At 41.2% G+C, this 12,629-nt stretch overlaps 1 long non-coding RNA gene across 1 annotated transcript in view; it reads left to right on the plus strand.

The window, feature by feature from the left end:
- LOC117078017 overlaps positions 1–12,629 on the plus strand; it is a 37,570-nt gene that overhangs the window by 7,969 nt on the left and 16,972 nt on the right. The window lies entirely within an intron of this gene.

Below are 12,629 nucleotides of genomic sequence, written 5' to 3' on the forward strand. Positions count from 1 at the left end.
GTGGCGTGTGTATTCCATACGAGGGGGTGTGTTGAGGGGAACGGTCCAACAGTTCTGGCCATTCCGACTACAGTTCCCCAGTTAATCACCTTGTCAGATTCCATCTCTGCTTGTCTTTCTATCTGCTGTTAGAAGCCTGTTCCCGGAAACTTGTGACCATTTCCCTCTGCATGACAGCCTCCTCCCAAGCTTGTATTGGGCTGTGGTTTGCTTAGGTAATCTGGTTCTGAGTACTTTTTCCTTTTCAGAAATTTCCTAGACATTTTAGTTGGCCATTGGCACTCTTTCTTGTTTTCCAGGTTTCTTTTGATTTAGTGTTTTAAAAATATTTCTACCATTCCATTGAATTTTAAGATACTTGGAAGGCAGAAGTATGTGTTTAGTTTATTATTTTGGAGACAGGGTCTTGCCGTGTCTCCCAGGCTGGAGTGCTTTGGGACAATCATAGCTCACTGTAACTTTAACTTTTGGGCTTAAGTGGGCCTCCTGCCTCAGCCTCCCAAATCACCGGCATGGGCCACCATGCTCAGTCCTTTCTTTTATAATTTATTTCTGTGTTGGGGGCCCCCAGGAACATGCTCAGATCTGGTGGTTCACTTGGAAGACTCAGCATGTGGTATACTCATGGCTGTAATTTATTACAGTGAAAGGATACAAAGCAGAATCAGCAAAGGGAAAGGCAAGGGAAAGGTGCATGGGGTCAAGTCCAAAGGAAGCTAGGCACAAGCTTCCAAGCATCCTCTCCCAGTGCAGTCACACAGGATGTGCCTAACTCCCCCAGGAAGGAGCTGTGACAACACATGAGAAATGCTGTCTACCAGGGAAACTCACTAGAGACCCAATACCCAGGATTTTTTTGGAGGGCTGGTCATGCCGGCCCCACTCTGCCCAGCACATACCACATTCTGCGCTCCCTGAAGAAAAGCAGGAGTTCAGCATAAACCACACAATAACTTAGGCACAGTGAGTCCCTCTTTCCAGCTTGGATGGTGGGAACCCTTCTGAAATCTAAGTTCCTGGATGCCAGCCAAGGGTTAACCATGCTTTTTATGAGACTTTTCAAGAATAACAGTCTTGGGCTAGGCACAATGGTTTATGTCTATAATCCCAACACTGTGGGAGGCCAAGGTAGGAGGATCTCTTGAAGCCAGGAATTTGAGACCACCTGACCAACATAGCAAGATCCTTCCTCCCTCCCTCCCTCCCTCCCTTCCTTCCTTCTTTCTTCCTTCCTTCCTTCCCTCCTTCCCTCCTTCCTTTCCTTTCCTTTCCCTTCCTTTCTTTCCTTTCCCTTCCTCCCTTCCTCCCTCCCTCCCTCCCTTCCTTCTTTCCTTCCTTTCCCTTTCCTTTCCCTTCCTTCCTTCCTTTCCTTTCGTTTCCCTTCCTTCCTTTTCCTTCTTTTCCCTTCCTTCCTTCCTTCCTTCCTTCCTTCCTCTCTCTCTCTTTCTCTCTTTCTTTCTTTCTTTCTTTCTTTCTTTCTTTCTTTCTTTCTTTCTTTCTTTCTGTCTCTCTCTCTCTCTCTTTCTCTCTTGCTTTCTTTCATAGCAAGACCCTTTCTTTTTCTCTCTCTCTCTCCTTTCTTGCAAAAAAGCAGTCTTAGGCCTGCTATGTTAACTGTTTTCTGCAGTATTTTCCTCTTGTGTTCCTCAGAAAAGGATGGACCCTGTACCTAGAAATTACTTCTCCCAGCCAGATGGTCATTAATTTTTCACCCTCTCTGAAGAAAGAACACATTTATGTTAAGGTGGAACTGTCAGTAGCGAACATTTCCTGATGTTGGATAAAGCCATAGCATGGCACATGCTCAACAGCCTTGAGAGGGTGTCAGTGACAGAGCACGGAGGGACTACTCAACCATTCAAAATTCTTTTTCTCTTAACTGGTCTTTAATTAGCCACTTACAAATGGCAGTGGCCCATCATCCAGCACAGAGATCTGCCACTTCCCTTCTAGCTTTCCCACAGAGCCACCCTGATCACCCCAGTCGGTGGTGTTGGTCTCTCTTCCCCAAACTGCCATCGGCTCTGCTCACAGGGCCGTTCATCACTAGCTTCTCTTCCGCGGTTTTATTGGATAGTTTTTGTTGCCTCATTGTGTATAATCTTCCACAAGATTGGGAATTCCTTGAGGAGTGAACAGTAAGTCATAGTCATATACCCCATGCCTCCCTGCAGGGCGACATGCATAGAGTTGGTGCCTATTAATGTTTTTGGAAAGAACCGCTAGAAGGAAGTAGGAAGCAGCCTCTTCTTCATTCTAGTCACTGCTTCACATGCAGCTGATTTTTATTCTGTGTTGAGGGTGCTGATATAAAACACCAAGCTGACATTACCTGTTTGAGTTGTCTGAGTTCTGTCTGCAGCAGATGGTGTAATTAAATGTTTTAGTTTGAAAGGCTTTTCAATTTCATTCAACCTGAGTGTGGGCTTAGACTGTCAAATCATCTTTTCTAACTCTAAAGGCTGTATCTAGTCAGCCTGTATCTAGTTTCTTCCCTTTCGCTGTTTTTTAATTTTTTTTTGAGACGGAGTCACACTCTGTTACCCAGACTGGAGTGCTATGGTGTGATCTTGGCTCCCTGCAACCTCCGCCTCCCGGGTTCAAGTGATTCTCCTGCCTCAGCTTCCCAAGTAGCTGGGACTACAGGCATGTGTCACCACACCTGGGTAATTTTTGTATTTTTTGTAGAGACTGGGTTTCACTGTGTTGGCCAGGCTGGTCTTAAACTCTTAACCTCGTGATCTGCCTGCCTCAGCCTCCCAAAGTGCTGGGATTACAGGCGTAAGCCACTGTGCCCAGCCCTCCCTTTCCTTGGTTTTAGACCTTAGGTGTGAGGAATTGAATTAATTATATTCTCATTCTTAGCCCTTTATCATCACTGGCCCATGCAAGGCCCTCTGTTGTTTTGCTTGTTCATGCATTTGTTGGTTCATTTTACTCATTCCATTTTATCCCACTCTCATTCTCTTCTCCCCATAGACAGCTATTCTAATGAGGTTCATATAATGCTTTTGTGTATATACAGTTGACCCGTGAACAATGAGGGGGTTAGGGGAACTGGTTCCCTGCACAGTTGAAAATCTGTGTATAAACTTTGACTCTCCCAAAACTTAACTACTGACAGCCTACTTTGACTGGAAGCCTTACCCATAGCATAAACAGGCAATTAACATTTATTTTGTGTGTGATGTGTATTATATACCGTATTCTTACAATAATGTAAGCTAGAGATAAGAAAAATCTTATTAAGAAAATCATCAGGAAGAGAAAATGTACTTTTCATTAGTTCCTTGGAATTGAATTATCATAAAGGTCTTCATCCTTGTCATCTTTCTGTTGAGTAGGCTGAGGGGGAGGAAGAAGAAGAGGGGTTGGTCTTGCTGTCTCAGGGGTAGGTAACAGAAGTGTAAGAAAATCCACATATAATTGGACACAGGCAGTTCAAACCTGTGCTATTCAGAGGTCATGTGTATACTGTTTTGTGTGCATATATATATATATATATATATTTTTTTTTTTTAAGACAGAGTCTCACTCTGTCACCCAGGCTTGAGTGCAGTGGCATGACCTTGGCTCACTGCAACCTCTGCTGCCCAGGTTCAAGCGATTCTCCTGCCTCAGCCTCCCGAGTAGCTGAGATTACAGGCACCTGCCACCACGCCCAGCTAATTTTTGTATTTTTAGTAGAGACGGGGTTTCACCATATTGGTCAGGCTGGTCTTGAACTCCTGACCTCATGATCTACCCGCCTTGGCCTCCCAAAGTGCTGGGATTACAGGCGTGAGCCACCACGCCCGGCCTGTGTGCATATGTTTTTAATTTACATGAATGGTGTCATGTTCTAGCCTTTTTTCTGTATCTTAGCATTGTCACTCACCATCCATCCCTGTTACTCGGTGACTCTGGTCTTAGTGTCCACCACATTTTGCCCATCACGTCTCCTGGAGATAGACACCCAGGTTGATTCCCACTCCCAGTAATGCTGAATGAACCTCTAGAACATGTTTCCTTATGGACTTGTGTGAGGATCCTTTGGGATTTAGACCCAGGAATAGGACTGCCTGGTTGTGGTGTGTGCCTGTACTTAATATAACCAAGTACTGCCAGATTGCTCTCAAGGGTGGCTGCACCACTACCTTCCCCAGCAGCACACAAGGATTCCCAAGGCCCTGATCTTCGCATGCACTTGGTATCATTCAGCTTTCTAGACTTCAGCAGTCTCCCTCTATTTATTTATTTATTTATTATTTTTTGAGACAGAGTCTTGCTCTGTTGCCCAGGCTGGAGTGCAGTGGCGTGGTCTCGGCTCACTGCAAGCTCCACCTCCCAGGTTCACGCCATTCTCCTGCCTCAGCCTCCCAAGTAGCTGGGACTACAGGTGCCTGCCACCACGCCCGGCTAATTTTTTGTATTTTTAGTAGAAACAGGGTTTCACTGTGTTAGCCAGGATGGTCTCGATCTTCTGACCTCGTGATCCGCCTGCCTTGGCCTCCCAAAGTGCTGGGATTACAGGCGTGAGCCACCGTGCCTGGCAGCAGTTTCCCTCTTTTTATTTGTATCTCTTTGATTACTACTGAACTTGAGAATGCCTTTATATATGCTTGTTATCTTTTTGAGTTTCCGTTGACATAAGTTGCCTGTTCATATTCTTTCCCCATGTTTCCCTGGAATCTCTGATTAGACTGTTTTAGACATTAGCCCCTTGTTGATGTTTTCATGGTGCACATAGTTTTTCCCGACATGTTATACGTCAGCTTTTTGGTTGGTACCTGTGTTGGATAAAAATCCTTAATTCTATAACCTGAATAGTCAATCTGCCTCATGAACTTCTCTAGTTTTACCTTTTGACATGTCTGTTGACAACATCTAGTAATCAAGATATTTCACATAAAAATCCAGATTCCTAGTCTCTCTTGAAAAAGTGAAAGGTATTTCAGTCCTGGCTAGGGTGACTGAGGGGTGAGTTCCTGCTGTTGCTAGGGCCTGGGCTGCCTACCCACCCGTCCTCACTCATTCTCTTGACCTCCTGGTCACTAGTGTCATTTGACTTTATGACCAGCTGCTGCTGTATGTGAGGCAATACCTTGAGGATAAACAAGCAAGGTGATGATGTTCCCAAGATTGCTTGGATATGGTTATGGGGTGGATGGACTCGGCGTTGAGAACACAGTAGTGGCTGCTGCGTCTCATGACACTATTGGATGGGCGTTAGCATGGCAATAGAATACTGATGGACTATGTGCACCCTCTTTCAGCAGTAATTATTCATTCTTTTCAACCTTTTCTGGATCAGCTCATTCCTTTTTGCCAAAAAACAAACAAACAAAAAAACCAAAAAAACATGGTTTAGTGAAATTGCATGTGAGCAAGAGTTCTAAACGAGGGATCTGAAAACTTTTTCTGTGAAGAGCTATAGAGTAAATATTTTAGGCTTTGCAGGGCTGTTCGTTCCCTTGGAACTACTCAGCTCTGCTCCTGTAGTGTGAAAGCTGCCATAGGCGATATGTAAATGAATATGGTCTCTTCATTTGGTCTGGATTTGGACTGCAGACTGTAGTTTGCTGATCCATGTTCTAAACCATAGTCTTAGACTTAATTTTGTCTTCCTTCTCTTGTTTTTAAGGTGCAAGGTTATACATAACATTCTGCTAATGAATACATGGTAAGTACCTACTAGGTACTAGGTGCTGAGATTATAGTGATGGACAAGACACAAATCCAGTCTATTCAGCTTAATGTCTGGGTGGGGAGACAGATGAGGGAGCAGGCAGTTACTAAAGAGGATGGCAGGCCAGGACACGGGAGAGCACAGAATTGGGCAGCAGAGATTGGGAGCAGAGCATGTCAGGTAAGACTTTCTAGAAGAAGGTGATGTCTAAATGAAGGGGGAAGAGGGTGAGGCAGGAAAAGGCAAAGGTCCTTTTGAACTTCATCTGCAAATTCCGTGAGGTGAGAGTTTAGCTCAATATAGCTGGAAAGTTGGGACTGGGTTCCGTGCTGATAACAGGAATGACAAGACAGAGACTGAATAAAAAATCCACACACAGAATCGTGAATGCTTAAATAATCTAAGGTTGATGGTGATAACTCCTATGCTATTCAAATGTGTCAGAAAATAAGCAGAAACATGGAAAGCATCTCAGCTAATTTTACGAAGTTAAAATAACCCTGATAAAGAGCAGTATATGGATACTGGGGTTTAGAAATCTTCAAAAAATGAATAAAAAGAGAACAGTATAAGCCCCAAAATGTAAATTATAGACCAAATTTACATGTGATATGTATACAAATATCCTAAATAAAATAGCAAAAGGAGGTCAGCAGAATATTAAAAGAGCAATAAACTTTGACCAAGTAGATTTTACTCTAGGAATTCCAGAATCATTTGCTATCAGGGCATATGTTAGTTTAATACGAGGAGAAAGTTTAATAGGTTTCCGTTTTATTAATTTAATAAAATGGGGTAGCTATATAATCGTCTTGAGAGATTCTGGAAAAGCACTTAGAATTTGACTTTGAATCTTGTCATTTCTTGAAACACTTTCATGCATTGTGCCTTCAGATTGTACAGCATGGCTGACTTTACTACTTTTTAATTTCTCTGGCAAATCTTTGCCCATTATTTCTATAACTTTTCATTCATCATGTCCTTTGTGAATCCATTCTTGTTTACTCTATGTGGAATAAAATTTTCTCTTCCTTCTAGTTCAGTAATTCTCCATTCTTGCATTTCAATTGGAATTTTCAGTTTCTCTCAATTGATTTCCTTTTTTGAGAGACAGATTAGGCACTGGAGATACAAAGATAAAGAAGACAGTACTTAGGGTTTTTTCTCTTTACCCTCTGACTCATTTGCTACCCTTCCATATTTCTCTGTCTCAGAGGGAGATGATTCCTACAAGCTTCATTTTGCAGTGTCCCTTGTCAACTGTCTCTGGCCAAGTATTGTTAGTAGGAAGCACTAGTGGGAGATTGAAAGGTGGGAGGAAGGGAGAAGCCAGGGATTTTCCCCCTTGTTTTCTGCTTTGCACAGTGTCTCTAGGGCGGTCCCAGCTCCAGCCAAGGACTCTGACACTGGCTTGTGGACTCTGATACTAACCCCTCCTCCTTTATCCTTCCAGCTTCATGAGTGGCAGATGGGGTCCCACTGTTGCCAATCTCTGGGTTGGCGCACCATCCCAATTGGCTTTTTAGTCCTGCCCTAAACCTTGTAATTAGTTCCCATATTAAATTCCCTCTATTGAACTGCTTCTCTTGAATTCTGTTTTCCTTATTAAACCTTGCTCAGTGCAGATAAAAACCCCACTTTTGTGTGTGCACAATCTCATAGGAAAAGCGGACATTAAAATGACTATAAGTTTTGTCTGTTCAGTGTTCTGTCTTCCGTTCTTTTGGAAGTAGACTTTGGGCACAGCAATTGGGCCATGACCCAGAATGAGCCAATCAAAATTTGGACATAGGCACACACAGAGAAAAGATGATGTGAAGATGCAGGGAGAAGATGGCCACCTGCAAGCCAAGGAGAGAGGCCTGGGACAGAGCCTTGCCTCAGGGCCCTCAGAAAGAACCAACTCTGCTGACACCTTGATCTCAGACTCTTAGTCTCCAGAACTGTGAGAAAATCAATTTCTATGCTTAAGCTCCCCAGTTTGTGGTATTTTGTTCCAGCAGCTCTGGGAAAGTACTATACTACCTGTCCTCCCAGCCCCACCCAACCCACTAATCTACTTTCTGTCTCTATAGATTTCCCTATTCTGGACATTTCCTATGCATGGAATCATAATCTGTGGTCATTTGTGACTGACCTCTTTCACTTAGCATAAGGTTTCTGAGATTCATCCTTGTAGCATGTAGCTGGATGTCACTCCTTGCACGGGCAGATAATCTAGTGTATGGATATACCACATGTTATTTACCTGTTCATCAGATGGTGGGCATATGGGTTGTTACCACCTTTGCTGTTATGAATAATGTTGCTATAAATGCCCATGTACAAGTTTTTATGTGGATATATGTTTTCATTTTTCTTAGTTATATACCCAGGAGGAATATTTCTGGGTCATATGGTAACTCTACATTTAATAGTTTGAGGAACTGCGAGACTGTTTTCCAAAGTGGCTGCATCACTTTACATTCCCAACAGCAGCAAATGAAGTTTCTGATTTTTTCACATCTTTACCTGGCTTTTTATTCTAGCCATCCTAGTGGGTATGAAGTGGTATCTCATTGTGGTTTTGATTTATATTTCCCTGATGACTGGTGATGTTGAGCATCTTTTCATGTCTTTATTGGCTAATTGTGTATCTTCTTTAGATAAGTGTGTATTCAAGACTTTTGCCCATTTTTGAATTGGGTTGTTTTGTTGTTGTTCTTGAGTTGTAGGAGTTATTTATATATTATAGATATTAAATCTTTATCAGATACATGTAATTTGCAAATATTTTCTTTCTTCCATTATGTGGGTTTTCTTTTAATTTTCTTTTTTTCTTTTTTTTGTTGATGTGTAATAATTATACATATTTATGAGGTACAGAGTGATAATTTGATACATGTATGCAATGTGTAATGATTGAATCAGGGTAATTAGGATATCCATCATCACAGACATTGATCATTCCTTTGTGCTGGGAACATCCAAAATCTCTTCTAGCTTTTTGAACGTGTACAATAAATTATTGGTAACTATACTCACCCTACAGTACTATAGAACATTAAAACTTACTCTTCTCATAGCTGTACATTTTTATCCATTAACTTTTCCCAAGCCTCCCCTTCTAATTCTATGACTCCATTTTCTTTTTAGCGCCCATGTCTGAGTGAGAACATGCACTGTTTATCTTTTTGTGCCTTACTTATTTCATTAAATATAATGTCCTCAAGGTTCATCCATGTTGCTGGGAATGACAGGATTTCATTATTTTTTAATGGCTGAATAGTATTCTATTGAGTGTATATGCCACATTTTCTTTATCCATTCATCTGTTGATGCACATTTAGATTGATTCCCTATCTTGGCTGTTGTGAATAGTGTTGCAGTTAACATGGGAGTGCATACATTTCTTCAGTATACTGACTTCCTTTCCCTTGGATAAATACCCAGTAATAGGGTTGCTGGATCATATGGTAGTTCTATTTTCAGTTTTTTGAAAAACCTCAGTATTATTCTCCACGATGGCCTTTACCAATTTACGTCCCTACCCATGGTGTGTAGGAGTTCCCTTTTCTCCAAATCTTTGCCAGCATCTATTATATTTGGTCTTTTTGATAATAGCCATTCTAACTGGAGTGAGAGGATATCTCATAGTGGTTTTGATTTTTGTTTCTCTGATGATTAGTGATGGTGAACATTTTTTCATACTTGTTGGCTATTTTATACTTGCAAGACTCCCAGAATAGCCAAAACAAACTTGAAAAACAAGAACAAAGTATAGGATGACTCATGCTTCCTAATTTAAAAACTTATACAGTAATAAGTAATCAAGACAGTATGGTACTGGCAAAATGATAGTGACATTTGTATGTCTTCCTTTGAGAATGTCTATTCAGATCTTTTGCCTATATAAAAACCAGATTATTTGCTTTTTTGCTGTTGAGTTATTTTAGTTGCTTGTGTATTCTGGATACTAGTCCCTCGTTGGATGAATAGTTTGCAAATATTTTCTCCTATTCTACAGGTTGTCTCTTCATTCTGTTGATTGTTTCCTTTGCTGTGCAGGAGATTTTTAGTTTGATAAAGTCCTATTTTTCCATTTTTGTTTTTGTTGCCTGTGTTTTTGAGGTTTTAGCAATAAAATATTTGCCTAGACCAATGTCTTGAAGCGTTTTCCCATATGTTTTCTTCTAGTAGTTTTATAGTTTTAGATCTTACATTCAAGTCTTTAATTCAATCTGAGTTAATTTTTGTATATGGTGAGAGATGGGGTCTAGTTTTACTCTTCTGCGTATGAATGTCCAGTTTTCCTAGTACCATTTATTGAAGGGGTGTCATTTCCCCAAAGTGTGTTCTCGATGCCTTTGTCAAAAATCAGTTGACTATAAATATGTGGATTTATTTTTGGGTTCTTTATTCTGTTCCGTTGGTCTATGTGTCTGTTTTCTATTAGTACCATGCTGTTTTGGTTACTGTTGCTTTGAAGTCAGGTAGTGTGATGCCTCCAGCTTTGTTCTTTTTGCTTAATATTGCTTTGGCTATTTTGGCTTTCCATTTCTTGATGGTGTCCTTTCTTTTTTTTTTTTTTTTTTTTTGAGACGGAGTCTGGCTCTGTCGCCCAGGCTGGAGTGCAGTGGCCGAATCTCAGCTCACTGCAAGCTCCGCCTCCCGGGTTTACGCCATTCTCCTGCCTCAGACTTCCGGGTAGCTGGGACTACAGGCGCCCGCCACCTTGCCCAGCTAGTTTTTTGTATTTTTTAGTAGAGACGGGGTTTCACCATGTTAGCCAGGATGGTCTCGATCTCCTGACCTCGTGATCCGCCCGTCTCGGCCTCCCAAAGTGCTGGGATTACAGGCTTGAGCCACCACGCCCGGCAGATGGTGTCCTTTCAAGCACAAAAATTTTTCATTTTGGTAGGTACAATTTACCCATTTTTACCTTAGTTGCTCATGCTTTTGGTGTCATGTCTAAGAATTCTTTGTCAAACCTAATGTTTTTAAGATTTACCCCTATGTTTCCTTCTAAGAGTTTTACAGTCTTAACTCTTATGTTTAAGTCATCAGCTCATTTTTGAATGAATTTTTGCATATGGTGTGATGGAGGGTCCAACTTCATTTTTTTTAAAATGTGGCTATCTGATTACCCCAGACCTATTTGTTGAAAAGAATGATCTTGTTGACCTTTCTGAAAATCATTTGGGCTGGATGTGGTGGCTCATGCCTGTTATCCCAGCACTTTGGGAGGCCAAAGTGGGAGGATTGCTTGAGCCCAGAAATTCAAAATTCAAGACCAGCCTGGGCAAACATAGTGAGATTCTAAATCTACAAAAAGAAGAAAGAAAGAAAGAAAGAAACAAAATAGAAAAGCACTTACCATAGATGTTTAGGCTTGTTTCTGTACTTTCAATTCTATTCCATTGACGTGTATGTATGTATGTATGTATGCGTCTTTGTGCCAGTACCATGCTGTCTTGATTACTGTTGCTGTGCTGTAACATTTGAAATTGGCAAGTGAGTCATCCTATATTTTGTTCTTGTTTTTCAAGTTTGTTTTGGCTACTCTGAAGGCCTTGCAATTCCATGTGAATTTTAGAATAATCTTTTCAATTTCAACAATGAAGTCATCTGGGTTTTTTTTTTTTTTTTTTTTTTTTTTGAGATGGAATTTTGCTCTTGTTGCCCAGGCTGGAGTGCAATGGCACAATCTTAGCTCACTGCAACCTCTGCCTCCTGGGTTCAAGTGATTCTCCTGCCTCAGCTTCCCGAGTAGCTGGGATTATAGGCATGTACCACCACTGCCGGCTAATTTTGTATTTTTAGTAGAGATAGGGTTTCTTCATGTTGGTCAGACTGGTCTCGAACTCTCGACCTCAGGTGATCTGCCCACCTCGGCCTCCCAAAGAGCTGGGATTACAGGCATGAGCCATGGCCCCCAGCCTCATCTGGGATTTTGATAAGGATTTTGTTGAATTTATAGATCAATTTGGAGAGCATTGCCAATGCTAAGCGTTTTGATCCATGAACATGGGATAGTTTTTCATTTATTTAAACCTTTAATTTCTTTTAACAGTGTTTCATAGCTTCTAGAGTATAAGTTTTGCACTTATTTGGATAGATTTATTTTTGAGTGCTTTTATTCTTTTTGATGTTATTGTAAATGGAATTATTTTCTTAATCTCATTTTTGGGTTCACTGCAAGTGTATAGAAATATAATAGGTTTTTGTATATTTGTTTTCTATCCTGCAACCTTGCTGAACTTATTTATTAGTTATCATAGTGTCTTAGTAGTTTCCTTAGGATTTTCTAAATATAAGATCGTATCACCTGTGAATAGAGACAGTTTTGTTTATTATTTCCAATCTGGATGCCTTTTCTTTCCTTTTGTTGCCTAATTACCCTAATTATGGTTTTAATATGCCTTAAAATAGAATAATATGCATTAGAATAGAAGCTCCAGTACAATGTTTAATAGAAGTGGCAGAGCAGACATCCTTGTCTTCTTCCTCATCTTAGGGGTAAAACATCCTGTCTTTTACCATGAAGTATGATGTTAGCTGTGGGTCTTTAGTACTTTCCCTTTATCAGTTTGAAGAAGTTCCCTTCTATTCCTATCATGAAAGGGTGGTGGATTTTGTCAAATGCTCTTTCTATGTCTATTGAGATGATCATATGACTTTTATACTATTGATATTAATAGTTGACTTTCAGATATTAAACTTTTTTTTTTTTTGAGACGGAGTCTCGCTCTGTCGCCCAGGCTGGAGTGCAGTGGCGCGATCTCGGCTCACTGCAAGCTCCACCTCCTGGGTTCACGCCATTCTCCTGCCTCAGCCTCCCGAGTAGCTGGGGCTACAGGCGCCCGCCACCTCGCCCGGCTAATTTTTTGTATTTTTAGTAGAGACGGGGTTTCACTGTGTTAGCCAGGATGGTCTCGACCTCCTGACCTCGTGAGCCACCGCGCCCGGCCCAGATATTAAA

This window comes from Trachypithecus francoisi, unplaced genomic scaffold (assembly GCF_009764315.1).
Source record: "Trachypithecus francoisi isolate TF-2019V2 unplaced genomic scaffold, Tfra_2.0 Contig00204, whole genome shotgun sequence".
NCBI lineage: Eukaryota > Metazoa > Chordata > Mammalia > Primates > Cercopithecidae > Trachypithecus > Trachypithecus francoisi.